At 40.6% G+C, this 18,073-nt stretch overlaps 1 protein-coding gene across 6 annotated transcripts in view; it reads left to right on the forward strand.

Moving 5' to 3' along the window:
* The window catches only part of HDAC4 (histone deacetylase 4), a 475,906-nt gene that overhangs the window by 17,882 nt on the left and 439,951 nt on the right, over nucleotides 1–18,073 (forward strand). The window contains exon 2 of one of the 6 annotated variants that reach the window (XM_048870013.2): nucleotides 13,403–13,448. The exons of the other annotated variants lie outside the window; for them this stretch is intronic. The gene's annotated coding sequence lies outside the window, so the exon portion shown is untranslated. The remainder of the gene's footprint in view (nucleotides 1–13,402; nucleotides 13,449–18,073) is intronic. 6 annotated transcript variants of the gene reach the window in all.

Genomic DNA, 18,073 nt, shown 5'->3' on the forward strand with positions numbered 1-18,073 from the left:
TCAGAGGCCTGGTGTGAGGCCTGAACTAAAGTAGTGGTCAAGCCTTGCTAATATAAAGCAAAGTTAGCAAGAGAGGCTGTGAGCAGGCTCACCGAATCTGGCAAGAATAGGTCTGGTATTGCAAAAAACCACACATTTCTGAGAAGTGCTAGGTACAGGACACAAGCATAAACATATTCCAGAAAGGTGGTACCAGAACACCCTGATACCAAGTGGGTACAAACACATTCCCAAGAGATAAAAGGAACACGATGACCTCTCTTAAAGATAAGGTCAGGATGACAGTGTGATGGATAGAAATGTTTTGATCGCACCAACGTGTACAAGGTAGATGGTGGTAGCTAACCATGTCAGCAGGGCAATACGTAACTTGTTTGAATTGGTGCATAAAGTGGAGTCTCAAAGAGTGTCTTTGGCTAGCCTATGACTGAGCTGGTCTGTTGTGATAGGCATACATGTGTTAGTGGTCCTGTAGAGTCTATGGGATACTAGGACCATGCTTCATTAACAATAAACCTGACCGAGTTCCTTTGCTATTAATGAGCTTGTGGTTATTGGGCAGTTCCATCAAGGTCTGCTGTGCCAACTCTCTGCAGAGCTGGGACAGCACGCAGAGAGAACACACACACAGCCAACATCTGACAACAGGAGGGAAGGTCCCCTCATGGATTAGTAATTGGTTAAAGACCAGAAACAAAGGGTAGGACTAAATAATTTTTCACAATGGAGAGAGGTAAATAGTGGTGTCCCCCAGGGATCTGTACTGAGACCTGTGTTGTTCAACATATTCATAAATGATCTGGAAAAGAGGTAAAAAGTGAGGTGGCAAAGTTTGCAGGTGATACAAAATTACTCAAGATAGTTAAGTCCAAAGCAGACTGAAGAGTTGCAAAGGGATCTCCCAAAACTGGGTGACTGGGTAACAAAATGTCATTTGAACTGCAATGTTGATTAATGCAAAGTAATGCACATGGAAAACACAATCCCAACTATACATGCAAAATGATGGGGTCTAAATGGGCTGTTACCACTCAAGAAAGATTTGGAATCATTGTGGATTGTTCTCTGAAAATGTGCTCAATGTGACACAGCAGTCAAAAAAGTGAACAAAATGTTAGGAACCATTAGGAAAAGGATAGATAAGAGAAAATGTCAGAATGCCACTATATAAATCTGTGGTACGCCCATGCCCTGAATGCTGCATGCAGTTCTGGTCACTGTATCTCAAAGATACATTAGGATTGGAAAAAGTACAGAGAAGGGCAATAAAAATGATTAAGGGTCTAGAACAGCTTCCATCTGAGGAGAGATTAAAAAGACTGGGATTTTTCATTTTAGAAAAGAGATTAAAGGGGGATATGATAGAAATCTTTAACATTGTGAATGGTGTGGAAAAAGTGAATAAGGAAGTGTTTACTCTTTCATGTAGCACAAAAACCAGGGGTCACCCAGTGAAATTAATAGGCAGCAGGTTTAAAACAAACAAAAAAAAGTGCGTTCTGTGAAGTAGTCAACCTGTGGAATTCATTGCCAGGGGATGTTGTGAACACCAAAAGTGTAACTGGCTTAAAAAAAGAATTAGATAACTGCATGGAATCTAGGTCCATCGATGACTATTAGCATAAGATGATCATGGATGCAACCCCATGCTCTGGGTGTCCCATGTCTCTGATTGCCAGAAGCTTGGAGTGGACAACTGGGGATGGATCGCTCAATAAATTGCTTTGTTCTGTTCATTCCCTCTGAAGCACCTGGTATTGGCCACTGTGAGAAGACAGGATACTGGGCTACATGGACCTTTGGGCTGACCCGGTATGACCATTCCTATACTCTTATGGTTACAGTGGCTGACAGGATCTGAGAGTGGAGGGAAGCATTATCCAGATTCAACTGAGCTGACTCCAAAGGCTCTGGATCAACTCTGTCATCGGTGATGGTCATTCCAGGGGTCTCCATCTCAGTTGCTGGAGCCAGCGACATAAGTAGGCAGTCTGCTCAAGTAGTCAGCAAGTGAGAAGTGGATGGTCAGGACTAATAGTTGAAGCAACAGTGGTCAGGCTGGGGACTGGAGCCAGGGATCAGAGCAGGAATAGGGGCAGGCACACTGGCTGGGGCTGGAGTAGGAGCAGTCTTTCGGAACCACTAAGCAGTAGGGGATACTTCTGGCAAGATTGCAACATTGAACAAGCTAGAATGGCTGTTCTCATGGGGATCCTATATCCCTGGCCTTGTGGTCATCTGGTTAAATCTTCACCTGTAGATTGGCCTGGTTGATTATCTGAGGGCTCCAAGTCAGTCAGGCTCAGGTATGGCTCAGTAGCACTTATCAGGATCAGTGATGACTCATTACATGTGGCCTGGTGGTTGAAAGCTTTCTCTAACATGCATGTGCAGTGTTGCTTGAGATGGGCCAAGGTTTTTCTTTTTACGTATCATTTTAGGGCAACACTAATGATAGGGACATTTTCCTCCTCACTTAATACCTGTGTAAAGTCATTTATCAGTTTGTGTGTTTACCATAATGGCCAATTCTCTTTTTATCATCCAACTGTGTAGAGTCACAACCTTTAAATATGTAAATGGTGGTTTGCTGTAGCTGGTGAATCTGATGTTCAGTGGCAGAGTCAAGTATATGGATTTTGGTTTGTGCCACAAAACTTGAGCAAAACAAGTCATATGTTTGTGAAACAAAACAAAGTCCAACACTTGATGCAAATGTGAGGGAATGTCCCAAGTAGAGATGTTTCCAGCCACATCAGGCTATTCTCTATGGGCTTGAAGGTGGACTGGGGGAAAAAAAGTCAGGGACGATAACCGTGAATATTCGAGAGCAGGCAGTAATAGTAGAGCACTAGGTTGGTGCTTTTCTGCATGACTGGATCTAGACTTCATCCTACATGGCCATTGTCCAGAATATTGTTGTAGTATTAAAAATGTTTAATTTGAAATTACTACGTAGTCTCATTTCTGACTGAATCTCAGACTGGTGGTGGCAGTGGCATATTAGTTTATAATAGGGACTGAACTAAACACATAAGATCAGGTACATTGAAAACAAAGTGGAAAAATCCTGGCACAATAGACCAAAATGGAAGACTTAGAAGTTGCCTAAGAAATCATTATAGTTGAATCTCAGTAATAGTGGTCATAGTGTAATTGAATTCCTAGGGAGGAAAAGTGCAAAAAATATGCAAGAGGATTATGTTTTAGGGGAAAATAAGTCAAAAGTAAGAAAACTAAAGTCCTTACATTAATGATGGAGACTTTTTTTATAGGGATGCCATAAAACTCACATGGCATACATACCGCTACATGAACAAGGAAGCAGGAAGGCAAGAAATTGAGCTGGTGGCAGTCAGATACAGAATTCAAGACTCCTGACACCAAATCCCCTGGTACAACCACTAGATCAGTGGCTCTCAATCAGGAGTACATGTGCCCCTGGGGGTACACAGTGGTCTTCCAGGGGGTACATCACGTCATCTAGATATTTGCCTAGTTTTACAACAGGCTGTGTAAAAAGCACTAGTGAAGTCAGTACAAACTAAAATTTCATACAGACAATGACTTGTTTATAGGGCTCTATATAGTATACACTGAAATGTAAGTACGATATTTCTATTCCAATTTTATTATATGGTAAAGAGAAAATAAGCAATTTTTCAGTAATAGTGTGCTGTGACACTTTTGTATTTGTCTGATTTTTGTAAGCAAGTAGTTTTTAAGTGAGGTGAAACTTGGGGTTACTCAAGGCAAATCAGACTCCTGAAAGGGCTACAGTAGTCTGGAAAGGTTGAGAGCCACTGCACTAGATCATGCTCACTCCATGTGTTCAGTATTTGAAATAAAGTTCCAATCCACTCCGTACGTAGGTAAGCACAAAGACAATGCTATGCATACATTAACGATGCATTTAACTATCTAATTATAAAATGGTGGTAGAAGCAAAATTATTTGAGAGATTTATCTGATGTATGTGCCATAGAATCATAGTTTCCTAGGCCAGAAGAGACCATGTTAATCATCTAGTCTGACCTGTATACCATAGGCCGTTGAATGTTTTTCTGAAAGGTTCTATCTCGATTTTAAAATTCAGAGATGCAGAATCCACCATGACCCTTGGTAAATTGTTCCAATGGTTAATTATTCTCACCATTAAAAATGTACACCTTATTTCCCATCTGAATTTGTCTAGCTTCTACTTCCTGGCATTGGATCAAGGATACTTTTTTGCTGCTAGATTGGAGAGCCCATTATTAAATATTTGTTCCCCACGTAGGTACTAATAGACTGGGATCAAGGCACCCTTTAACAAAGAAAGGTTAAGCTAGATAGATTGAGCTCCTTGAGTCTATCACTATAAAACAAGTTCTATAATCCTTTAATCATTCTTGTGGCTCTTTTCTGAACTGTCTCCAATTTATTCAACATCCTTCTTGAATTCTGGACCCAGGATTCCAGGAGCGGTCACACCAATGCCAAATACAGAGTTAAAATAACCTCTAATCCTACTCAAGATTCCCCTGTTAATGCAACCAAAGATCACACTAACACTTTTGGCCACAGCATTGCACTGAGAGCTCATGTACAGCTGATTGTCCACAATGACCCCCAAATCTTTTTCAGAGTCTCTGCTCCCCAGGTTAGCCTCCCATCCTGCAAGTATGGCTTTGTTCCTAGATGTATATGTTTATATTTAGCCATATGAAAATGCATATTGTTTGCTTACCCTTAGCTTACCAATGGATCCAGATTGCTCTGTATCAGTGACCTGTCCTTGTCATTATTTACCACTCCAATTTTTGTCCTCCGCAAATTTTCAGTGACTTTGTTTTCTTCCAGGTAACTGATAAAAATGTTAAATAGCGTAGGGCCAGGAAGCGATCCTTGCCCCAAGATCCTCCCCTAGAAACACCCTCTGGATGACGATTCCGATTAGTTACATTTTGAGACCTATTAGTTAGCAAGCTTTTAATACATTTACTATGTGCCATCCTAATTTTATATGTTTCCAGTTTTTTAATCAAAATGTCGTTGGGTACCAAGTCAAATGTCTTACAGAAGGCTAAATATATTACATCAGTACTATTACCTTTTTCAGCCAACCTTGTAATTTCATCAAAAGAAGATATCAAGTTTGACAGGATCTGTTTTCCATAAACCTATCTGGGTTGATTTATTAAAAAATTTAAGGAGGGTAATATAGGTTATGAATGCAGAAAAGGAAGAAGTGTTAAAATTTATAGCATTTCCATCTAGTAATGGATCAGTACCATTAGTAGGATTCTTTTTGTTCCTAATATATTTCTTATTGTCCTTAACTCTGCTGACCATATGTCCCTCTGCTTCCCATAATTTTCTACAGTTCCTAGCTTTTAGTTTATATTCACTACTGTCAACTTTCCTTTTCAATGTTATATATAAAATAGATGTTTTTTTATAGCTGCCTTCACTTTCCATCTAAAGCCAGATGTTTTTAACTAATATGACCTTCCTCCTCAACTGTGGGATTGGGGCTTTTGGGGCATTTAGTATAGTATTCTTGTATATCTCCCAACTATCAATGACATTTTTCTGATTTAAATTCTTCCTCCCAGCTGATTTGGCTCATAATTGTTTTCAACTTTGTGAAATTGGCCCTTTTATTCCACTAAGTAATATATATCACTGGTCTAGACTTCATTCTGTTTGCATGTAAATGTGATCAAGTCACAGTCACTTGTACCTAAGCTAGCATTAACTTTTTAGTTCTGGGATCAGTTCTTCTTTATCTGTCAAGACAAGATCTGATGTAATTCCCCCGTGTTGGATGCAGTACTTTCTGAGCGCTTTTGTGTAAGAGTTTGACTGCATGGGGACTGTCATACCATATTAATGAGATCGTGTAGTAGTACAGCTGGATACTACTTTCAATTCTTGGATCATGTATAATGCTCTCCACATCCCTTTCTTCATTCTAGGGAAATGAACTGGCTTAGAAAGGCTGCTAAAAGGAACCCCAGGGAGCAGTGGGTCTGAGGAACCATACACTGAATTGCCAAAAAATGCACAATCAGATGTGTTTCAAAAGGGTACTGGATTTGGGTGCACTGACCCTGGTCAGGAAGGACAACCTCAGAAGGGCTAATTCAGCATAGCTCTGGAACAGAAAAATCTAGTGCCTGCACTCTTCAGCAAGTTCGCAGATGACACTAAGCTGGGGGGAGAGGTAGATATACTGGAGGGTAGGGATAGGTCCAGAGTGACCTAGACAAATTGGAGGATTGGGCCAAAAGAAATCTGAGGTTCAACAAGGACAAGTGCAGAGTCCTGCACTTAGGATGGAAGAATCCCATGCACCGCTACAGGCTGGGGACCAACTGGCTAAGTAGCAGTTCTGGGGGGACCTGGGGATTACAGTGGACGAGAAGCTGGATATGAGTTGCATATTGGGCTGTATTAGTAGGAGCATTGCCAGCAGATTGAGGGAAGTGATTATTCCCCTCTGTTTGGCACTGGTAAGGCCAAACCTGGAGTATTGCGTCCAGTTTTGGTCCCCTCCACTACAGAACGGATGTGGACATATTGGAGAGAGTCCAGCGGAGGGCAACGAAAATAATTAGGGGGCGGGGCACATGACTTACGAGAAGAAGATGAGAGAACTGGGCTTCTTTAGTCTGCAGAAGAGAAGAGTGAGGGGGGATTGGATAGCAGCCTTCAACTACCTGAAGGGGGGTTCCAAAAAGGATGGAGCTAGGCTGTTCTCAGTGGTGGCAGATGACAGAACAAGAAACACTGGTTTCAAGTTGCAGTGGGGGAGGTCTAAGTTGGATATTAAGAAGCACTGTTTCACTAGGAGGGTGGTGAAGCACTGGAATGGGTTACCTAGGGAGGTGGTGGAATCCACATCCTTAGCAGTTTTTAAGCCCAGCTTGACAAAGCCTTGGCTGGGATGATTTAGTTGGTGTTGGTACTGCTTTGAGCAGGGGATTGGATTAGATGACCTCCTGAGGACTCTTCCAGTCCCTAATAGTCTACAATTCAGAGCAGTGAATGATTTTAAAATTAAGGGGGAGCTCTAAAGAGGAATGAGTTGAAGCTATAAACAGATAAGACTAACCATTAGAGAGGGGTGTGTGTATATGTATAACATCACTTGAGTGATGAGGTCCCCCCCCATGAAGATCAGTTCTAAGTTTTTAGTGCATATTAGACAAACTCCCTGCATAATTGTACTGTTTTTTTCTTTTCTTTTTGGTACTAGAAGTACCAAAGTTGCGAGTAATGGGTAATTTTTAATGTATGCATTTCCAAGTACTCTCACTCTTTTTAAAGAGCCTGGGATTTTAAAGTATATTAAAGACTGATGGGGCTTGCATTCCTAGTATTGCAACATAAGGTGTTGTTTCTCTGTTCCAGACTGTAAATATTTATCTCTGCTCAAAGTAGAGCAACCACTACTGAGAACTGATCTGGCATACTTAGAGGTTTTCCTTAAGGAATTTGTTTAGTTTCATTTAGTGTTATCGTATATTTAAAATCCAGTGCCCTCATGTAGAGCACTGAGGCTTGTTCTTAATACTGGCAAAGAAAACTCAGATTCTGAAACAGTCTGTAAATACAGATAACTGTAATTTTCTGAGCATATGCTGTCCTGGAATTTCACACCCACACGCTGGTCAAATTGAGGAAATGATAACAATGTTTTAATGTGGATGCAAGAAAACCATTGATGGAGAAGCAGTTATTGCAGGCCATGTCAGCTGGGGAGCTCTCCAGCAGTTATTGCAGGGCAAACCTGGAATGGGGGAGATTGTAAGAGATCATACAGGAACAACTTAAATCCTCCTGAGTCAAGTATCACATACTTTTTTGCCTGAGGTCTCTCCTTTTTGCGGGGTGTGGGGCAGCATTTCAGGATAGCCCACTGTTAAAGCAACTATCTTTTCAGATTTCAGAATAGCAGCCGTGTTAGTCGGTATTCGCAAAAAGAAAAGGAGTACTCGTGGCACCTTAGAGACTAACAAATTTATTTGAGCATAAGCTTTCGTGAGCTACAGCTCACTTCATCAGATACATTCAGTGGAAAATACAGTGGGGAGATTTATATACATAGAGAATATGAAACAATGGGTTTTACCATTCACACTGTAACCAGAGTGATCACTTAAGGTGAGCTATTACCAGCAAGGGAGGGAGGGGAGAAAATCTTTTGTAGTGTTAATCAAGGTGGGCCATTTCCAGCAGTTGACAAGAACGTCTGAGGAACAGTAAGGAGTGGCGGGGCGGGGGGAGTAAACATGGGGAAATAGTTTTACTTTGTGTAATGACCCATCCACTCCCAGTCTCTATTCAAGCCTAAGTTAATTGTATCCAGTTTACAAATTAATTCCAATTCAGCAGTCTCTCATTGGAGTCTGTTTTTGAAGTCGTAGAGCTTGGCTATAGACAATGGATCCCACCATCAACCTCAGCCTGGTCCAGTCCACACAAGAGATCCACTTCCTAGACACTATGGAGCTAATAAGCGATGGTCACATAAACACCACCCTATACCGGAAACCTACCGACTGCTATTCCTACCTACATGCCTCCCAGCTTTCGTCCAGACCACACCACATGATCCATTGTCTACAGCCAGGCTCTACGATACAACCGCATCTGCTCCAACCCCTCAGACAGAGACAAACACCTACAAGATCTCGATCAGGCATTCTTACAACTACAGTACCCATCTGCTAAAGTGAAGAAACAAATTGACAGAGCCAGAAGAGTACCCAGAAGTCACCTACTACAGGACAAGCCCAACAAAGAAAATAACAGAAAACCAGTAGCCATCACCTTCAGCCCACAGCTAAAACCTCTCCAGTGCATCATCAAGGATCTACAACCTATCCTGAAGGACGACCCATCACTCTCAAAGATGTTGGGAGACAGGCCAGACCTTGCTTACAGACAGCCCCCAACCTGAAGCAAATACTCACCAGCAACCACAAACCACACAACAGACCCACTAACCCAGGAACCTATCCTTGCAACAAAGCCCGTTGCCAACTGTGCCCACATATCTATTCAGGGGACATCATCACAGGGCCTAATCACATCAGCCACACTGTCAGTGACTCATTCACCTGCACATCTACCAATGTGATATATGCCATCGTGTGCCAGCAATGCCCCCCTGCCATGTACATTGGTCAAACTGGACAGTCTCTACGTAAAAGAATAAATGGACACAAATCAGACGTCAAGAATTATAACATTCAAAAACCAGTTGGAAAACACTTCAATCTCTCTGGTCACTCGATTACAGACCTAAAAGTGGCAATACTTCAACAAAAAACCTTCAAAAACAGACTCCAACGAGAGACTGCTGAATTGGAATTAATTTGCAAACTGGATACAATTAACTTAGGCTTGAATAGAGACTGGGAGTGGATGGGTCATTACACAAAGAAACTATTTCTCCATGTTTATTTTGCCCCTCCCTCTCCCGCGCCCCCCCCCCCTCCCCCCCACACACACACTGTTCCTCAGACGTTCTTGTCAACTGCTGGAAATGGCCCACCTTGATTATCACTACAAAAGGTTTTCTTCCCCACCCCCTCGCTGCTCTCCTGCTGGTAATAGCTCACCTTAAGTGATCACTCTGGTTACAATGTGTAAGGTAACGCCCATTGTTTCATATTCTCTAGGTATATAAATCTCCCCACTGTATTTTCCACTGAATGCATCCGATGAAGTGAGCTGTAGCTCACAAAAGCTTAAGCTCTGAAAAGATATTTGAGCATATCAGTGCTGTTTAACTGAATCAGTAATTGACCAATCAGTTATTAAAATGAGTTTTTTGTCATGTTGAGTCTCTGTGGAGAGGTCTGGAAACCTATTTTTCTCTACATAGCACTTTTGGAATCCTCACTTCCATGGAAGGCTTATTTCTAAAGAAATACAAATTGCTACAAAGATTTAAGGCAGTTTACCTTTTGCAGTAACATGAAGGGCATTTTTTTTAAAAAAAACCTTGTCTGGGAAATGGGAGACTTCAGCCTGGCTGCAGTTCTTTTGTCTTTACAATTTTTATATGAATGTTATTGTTTATGAAGCATGTCAGACTGAAGTCTGGTAGATGCAAAACAAGTGCAGAATAGTCAGCAGTGCTGCAAGCTTTGACACTTTCCACTGCTGTGGGGCCTTAGCTCTTATCTATTGAGGTTACTCTTGGGGTGAGAGGATAGTTAATTTTCCATGCACATTCAATCTTTGGCCCCTCTGCCCATCAAGTGGGCCAGTTGTGCTGGTAGTTTTAGTGATGTGCATGCATGCTCGTCCACTAGGAAATGGACTAATCCAGTTAGTTTAGTGAATAGAAATCGGGTAGCAAGTACGTCAGGTCATATCTGATCAAGTTTCCATTCAAGCCACTGTGTTCAGAGCCATCCTGTATGTGCCAACACAAGGTGACTCAAATATTATATCCAAAAGGAATTCTAGATTTTTGTCCTGTTAAACCTATGAAGCCCTTTGGTTCAAAGGTGCTATATAAGTAAAATGAAGTACCATAGCCTCTTTACTTGGGTCTTTAGTATCCTTGTATACTATTTCTGTATTCTTCATTAGGTGTTTACCCCTCCTCCCCCAAAAACAAGCAAACAAAAACAAACAAAGAAAAACTAAAGGACAGAAATCCTTTTGGAGGTGGCACATGTTTTGTGTATATGTTGCCTTCTCTGAAAGACTAACTTAAAGTAAATATTAAAATGAGCCATTTAAATTGTAATTCTAATTTTACAAACTTCTTCCATTTGTGGGACACAGAATTTGTTGCCATGGTGTCAGTGCTCTTTAGCAAAAAAGCATTCTCCTCAATCATTGTGGAAACACTTTTTTTTTTTAAACATTGTATGGTTCATCCTTTGGCACTGTCACTGTCTTCAAGTTTGTATAGATCGCTTTATAATTTTAACATCTGCAGAGCAATTAAATTAAGTTATTGCTCTTGCTATTCCTCTATTTTGAAACCAAATCTCTGGGGAAAAACCTCTGTCTGACCTCATCACTTCTTAGTGGCTGAATAGTTGTCAAGGAAGAATAAGAAATGACCAGTACTGAACTTTCATTGGTCGCCACTCCTCTGCTGTATTTATACATGACTTCAAGGAATTATTCAGGAGACTTTTTTTTCTGATCAACATTTCTTGGGAGCATTTTTGTGCTGGTGAGCACAGCATAGTGCAGTCCCCTTCAACTACAGAAAGGAAGGAAAAGTCTGTGACAGTTTAAAAAAAAAAAAAAAAGCTTCAAACTCACAGTGAATTTTCCTCCCCTTGGGGGAGGAAAAAGTGGGGGAAAAACTTGGGGGAAAAAACTTGGGGGAAAAAGTGTCATGCTTTAGTTTTGTGATATAGGTTATTTGGGGGAAGCTGTTTGCCATAACTTCTCTAACCAGGCATTGGTGTTTTGGACTGAGATTTTTGCCGTGTGCTCTCACACCTCATTTATTCAGGGACTGGTGTACATAGTGAAAATAAAGTTTCACTAATACCCAGACTCCGGGTTGCTGACTTCTCATCCAGTGGGGAACCAACCTGTAAGGCCCAAACATCTGCTACTGCTTTGCAGAGGAGGTGATACTACTTCTCTGTATATGGGTCTAGTGATACAGTAATTTAAGCTCTCACTTGGACTTCTGGACTACTATGAAGTATTGCCATATTAAAAATATGTAACTGCTAATGTTATGGGAACTGCACTAATAAGATGGTGAAGAATGGAGAGGGTGCTAATATCTTCCAGTTCTTCCTCTGTAGTGTCCTAGTAGTTCTGTTTTGGACGTTGCTTACATCAAAATTGAAAACGTGTGCACGCACATTTCCTGTGCAGGTAAAAGTGATAGTTTCATTTTAATGTTGAAAGCCTAGTATTTAAGGGGATATAATCTTAATTACCTGGGTGCACATTGTACCTTCTTGTGAACTCTCATACTGTTTATGCACTTGGGCACAACAGCCAATACTGAGATCTTTTAGCTCATGAGCTAAAAGAACTGAACACTTAATAGTGCTTCAGTTCTGGCAGGTGTATTTTCATACTATCACATTGTGCTCTTACAATATTTGAATACAGATGGTTTTGTTATACTGTGCTCATCTGTTTTACTGATGTGGAATATTATGTAGCACTGGTAAATGGTAAATTGGAGCAATAAAAACTTCATACCATTTCAAAGTGTGATTCATAAATACTTGACTGTACTTTGAATTGCGGCAATCTTTTGAGAGTAGAGAACTATTTGCTCAAGAGTGAGAAGTAAATATGATGCTTCACTTTGACCAAGATGGATTTAGTTCCACACTGCAGTTTGATAACTTGCTTACGTGCCATAATTTTCAAACCACTAAAATATACTAGCTTCTTGTAGGGTTGAGCGAGATGACCTATGTTTTCACTCGCTGTTATGCATGCAAATACTGCCTCTGACTCTTTTCATTTCTGTCCCTCATCTCCATTTCATAACAGAAGAGTCTTCATTTTTCTAGAATCTACATCTTTTTAGCCTGAGCATGCTTTGAATGCAGATGTGTTTAGAGCTAAAGAAGCATATTTGTGTTGTGGTAACTGCATAATAAGGATATTGCTAAAATGTAAATTTCATTTTAAGAAAATACTGAAATGAAGTCCCAAGGACTCATTTGTCTTCTGTACCGTAGCATAACTAGCTATACGTTTTCATTGTGGCATTAGAGAAAGGTGTCATAGTGTAAGCAATGGTTGTTAATCTCAATTTCTAGGCTATGTTCCCTTCATCATAATGTTACGTATTAATCATAGTGTGTTCATGGTGACAGCAATAAGTATCCAGATTATCATAAAAAAACAAGATTTTGAAAGTACATTGTATCCCTATGCACCCCCTTTTTTCAGAGTAAAACAGAAATTGGTTCATAAAGCAAAGCGTTTTCTGTTTTTCAGCTTCCTTGAAACTCTAATATTAGATTTAGTGACTAATAGCTGTGGAACATGAAATCTAAGCTGTTCTTTCTGTCTTATCACCCGAAAAGATTACCTCCTTTGGGTCTTCATGCTAATCTGGAACATACAAAGGTGTCTGCAAATAATGCAGCAAAAGAATATACAAACAGAACACAAATGTATGACTTTACTGATATTTTGGTATACTGCAACAGGCAGAAGTGAAAAGGAACAACACAAAGCTTAAACTGCTGTGACGCTCTACTTCTAGTCTCCAGGAAGGAAAGTTGAATTTAAGACGCGTGCGTGTCTGTATGTACGCAGTTAACTAGTATGAAAAGCTATAAATGTAGCTGTGTACAACTTAATGTACAACCCCTTAATGGGGGCAGGATGGATCATGGAAATTTATTTAACTCACATGTCTAAGCTAGAGCTTTAATCCTCCTTGTAGGTGGTGATTGAAGTCTGTCAGATGTTGGGTGATAAGTGAATTAAAGGTAAGCGATGTCTTAAAATCTAGTCAATTAAGAAAAGGTAAAAATAGCATCAGATAATCTTTCCTTGAATTTCGCTCCCAGTTTTTATGGTTTTACAATCCAATTTTCTATTTGTTTTTTTAATTTCCTATCCCAGTTCCTGTGTGAAAGACCCACACAAAGAAGGGAAACTGATGATATCAAGTGCAGTCAAAAGCACAAAGTAAACAGAGAAATTATTTTTCTATACTTCAAGTTAAATAGTAGTCTTGGTGTTACTTGTAATATCTCCTATGTAAAACTGTCAAGTGTTTGATGGTATCACTTTTAAAAGTGACCTGCAAAGGCCTCTTCAAAAAACAAAAAAAACCTTGTGCACTTTTTTGTTTGATAGGTAAGCAGACAGGGCCTAGTGTTTTGAGGTATGCTCTTTGTTTGTTTGCTTACCATTAGAAGTACTAGCAGTGTGACTGCTGCTCTTCCCAGACTTTTGCTGGACTATTTGGTGTGTATTGTGAGCTCTTGCACCTTAAAAGATTCAGCGCTGCCACTCCTTCAGTTAACAGTCACTCCTGTCCCAAAATGTTAATTAGGCATTGAAGTAAAATAAGTGGTGGTAACAGTTTAATATTCAGATAAAAATTTCTGGCCTTCCTATTGCTTGGCTTTAGCTCTCTATTGTCATGAATAGGGCCCTACCAAATTCACTGTCCATTTTGGTCAATTTCATGGTCATAGGATGTCAAGGTTCCTCCCCCACTCTGAACTCTAGGGTGCAGATGTGGGGACCTGCATGAAAAAACCCCCTAAGCTTATCTTTACCAGCTTAGGTCAAAACTTCCCCAAGGTACAAAATATTACACCCGTTATCCTTGGAATGGCCGCTACCACCACCAAACTAATACTGGTTACTGGGGAAGAGCTGTTTGGACGCGTCTTTCCCCCCAAAATACTTCCCCAAAACCTTGCACCCCACTTCCTGGACAAGGTTTGGTAAAAAGCCTCACCAATTTGCCTAGGTGACTACAGACCCAGACCCTTGGATCTGAAGAACAATGAACAATCCTCCCAACACTTGCACTCCCCCTTTCCTGGGAAATGTTGGATAAAAAGCCTCACCAATTTGCATAGGTGACCACAGACCCAAACCCTTGGATCTGAGAACAATGAAAAAGCATTCAGTGTTTTACAAGAAGACTTTTAATAAAAATAGCAGTAAATAGAAATAAAGAAATCCCCCCTGTAAAATCAGGATGGTAGATATCTTACAGGGTAATTAGATTCAAAAACATAGAGAACCCCTCTAGGCAAAACCTTAAGTTACAAAAAAGATGCACAGACAGAAATAGTTATTCTATTCAGCACAATTCTTTTCTCAGCCATTTAAAGAAATCATAATCTAACACATACCTAGCTAGATTACTTACTAAAAGTTCTAAGACTCCATTCCTGTTCTGTCTCTGGCAAAGAGCAGCACACAGACAGACTCAAACCCTTTGTTTGTCTCCCTCCTCCCAGCTTTTGAAAGTATCTTGTCTCCTCATTGGTCATTTTGGTCAGGTGCCAGCGAGGTTACCTTTAGCTTCTTAACCCTTTACAGGTGAGAGGAGCTTTCCCCTGGCCAGGAGGGATTTCAAAGGGGTTTACCCTTCCCTTTATATTTATGACATAGGATTTAAAAAAAGTCAATTTCATGATTTTAGAGATTTTTAGAGTGTTGTAACTCTAAGGGTCCTGATCCAAAAAGGGACGGCGGGGAGGGGGCAAAGTTATTGTAGGGGGGGTTGCGGTATTGCCACCCTTCCTTCTGCACTGCTTTCAGAGCTGGGCGGCTGGAGAGCGGCAGCTGCTGGCCAGGCAACCAGCTCTGAAGGCAGCGCCGCCACCAGCAGCAGCGCAGAAGGAAGGATGACATGGTACGGTATCGCCACCCTCATTTCTGCGCTGCTGCTGGCGGGGTGCTGCCATCAGAGCTGGACGCTTGGCCAGCACCTGCCGCTCTCCAGCTACCCAGCTCTGAAGACAGCGCAGAGGTAAGGGTGGCAATACCGCAACCCCCTCTAAAATAACCTTGCAACCCCCCATTTCCCCCTTTTGGGTGGGGGCTCCTGATTTGAAAAACGCTGGTCTCCCTCGTGAAATCTTTATAATATAGGGTAAAAGTACACACAAGACCAGATTTCACGGTCCGTGATGCGTTTTTCATGGTCGTGAATTTGGTAGTCAAGAATTCACCAATTCTTAGCCTGGAAGACTCTCTCATAGCTAGGTAGAATTTGAATTTAAGTTGTTTTATATTAGAAATTCAAGCTGTCCCTCTTAAGGAAGCAAAGGACACAAGCCAACTTTGCAGGTCACCTTTTAGTATGCTTGGTTCAGTTTCTAGTGGACACATGGCTTTGTCCACTTGTCTGCTTAATTTTTTTTCTGTGATGATGGGTATGGTATATTACAATTAGCAGCCTAAGCAGGTAGGCTAGGAATTGAATTGTATAGAGACAAAACTATCCTTCATCCCTGGAGTTGGTCTCTATAGATCCTGCTTGAGGCACATTAGTACTTTGGTATGGGAAGCTTACGTTGTCTTGGTTCAGGTTCAGTAAAGCCATGGATTTGCAAAGACGATGCTCCAGATAATCCCCATGAAAAATCTGCTAGAAAGGGAATACGTTTATGTAAGAATAAAGCTGAAATAACACTATACACATTGTAGAAAATGCCACTAACCACAATTGAAACTTCAGGCTTAATCAGTGTGAACTGGCTTTTTAAATTCCCATTTCATTGGCTTTAACTTTACCCATGTGACTTGCATACTCAGGGCCGGATTACGTACTGAAAAGATTATGGTGCCCCCCATATGTAATTCAAAATAAAAACAATACTATACCGTAAAATAAAATTTTATTTTTCAAAATGACACAACTTACATGTGTGCTGAAATTAAAATAGCTTCTCTCTAGATTTGCAAAATTCTGGATAAGTTCATCGAAGCTGACACGATGAAGCATGTCCGCTTCCATACACAATAGGGAAAGTGAATCAAGTCTGTCCTGATACATTGTTCTCTGAGGGTTTTGTATTCTCTTCAGCTGAGAAAAAGAGCGTTCTGAAGAGAGGTTAGTAATAATCAATGTTAGAAAAATACGTAGTGCGCTCTCTACATTTGGAAATACACATTGTATTCAGTCTTTCAATATTGTGTCATGAAGTTCAATGTGACTGAATTTCATTTTTCCTGTTTCATTAAACTTTGAGCACGTATAACAGTGGAACTGCCATACTTCTCCACAGAGATTCATGTTCAAGTCAACAGGGTATGAGTCAACTAGCTTTTGGGAACCTCGTGAATATTGTTTGTCAGATAAGTCCATATCGTTTAGAAAAGAAAATCTACTTGATACTTCTTTGTACACTTCAGTTCTCCTCTTCATATGAGCTTCAAGTGTATCAATTATAGCGTGGTAAGTAGATACACAAAATTTGTCTCTAGGATTTAATGCTGTTTGTGTTGCACTGCTATCATTTGCTTGTTTTTTCCTGATTCGCTTGCGGGACTGGGCTTCTTTGTAGTTAGTATAAGGCAAGATATCTTTTGATATGTCTTCAAATCTTTCAAAATCATTTCTCAAAGTGTGTAAGTGGTCTGCTAATGATTGACAGAGGTCTGCACATGTTTTCAAATCCAGTTCTTTTTCTTGGAGAGCTTGACTTGTGTGGTAAAAGTGTTGTAAAATTTCATTCCACATGGTCAACATGAATACAAACTCTAGTTCTTGCATCTTGTTTGCAGTGTTTTCTGCCTCTCATATAGTTTCTCCCTTTTGTTGTTGGTCTTCAGTTATACTTTCTAATGCATCCACAATCTTTGAGTAGGACTCCAGAATTGCATTTGTTGCCATGGCATGTGCCTCCCAGCGAGTATTAGAAAGAGATTTCAACAGACGATCATTGCCCAAATATGTTTTAAGAATTACCCATCAGTGTGTTGAGGCAGATAAAAATATATAAAGTAACTGGACAGTTGAGAAAAAACTTACTGGCACCGGACAACAATCAACAGCACTGCGGCCAGCAGCATTGAGAGTGTGTGCAGCACATGGTATGAATATGACCTATTCTGTTCTAAAAGCTTCTTCTGCATCCCTTGCTACCGCCCTGATATGTTGGCAGCATTGTCATAAGATTGACCTCTGCACTTTGAGAACTCCATTTTGCAAACTTGGCACAGATAATGCAGTACTTGATTTGCCATTTCTTCACCCAGTGTGGCTTTTCAAATTGAGGAATGTTATAAATAGTTCAACTGGTCTTCCATCTGTAGGAGACACACATCTTAGTACAATACTCAATTGCTCAATATGTGAAAGATCAGGTGTAGAGTCGACAGATAAACGAAGTACCCAGCAGTACTTACTTCATCCACAGTAGCTGAACGAACTTTGTCACTCATTAGACCAATGAGTTCATTACATATTGTCTTGGAAAGTATGATGGGTTACCTTTGCCAGCATTCCCATATTTTGAGATATGGCCTACTAAAAATGGGTCAGACTGAGGCACAAGCTCCAACAATCCCAAGAAATTTCCATTCTGCAGTGATCCAAATGTGTCATTTGATCCCCAGAAAGACAGACCACATTCAG

Source organism: Caretta caretta, chromosome 11, assembly GCF_965140235.1.
Source record: "Caretta caretta isolate rCarCar2 chromosome 11, rCarCar1.hap1, whole genome shotgun sequence".
Lineage (NCBI taxonomy): Eukaryota > Metazoa > Chordata > Testudines > Cheloniidae > Caretta > Caretta caretta.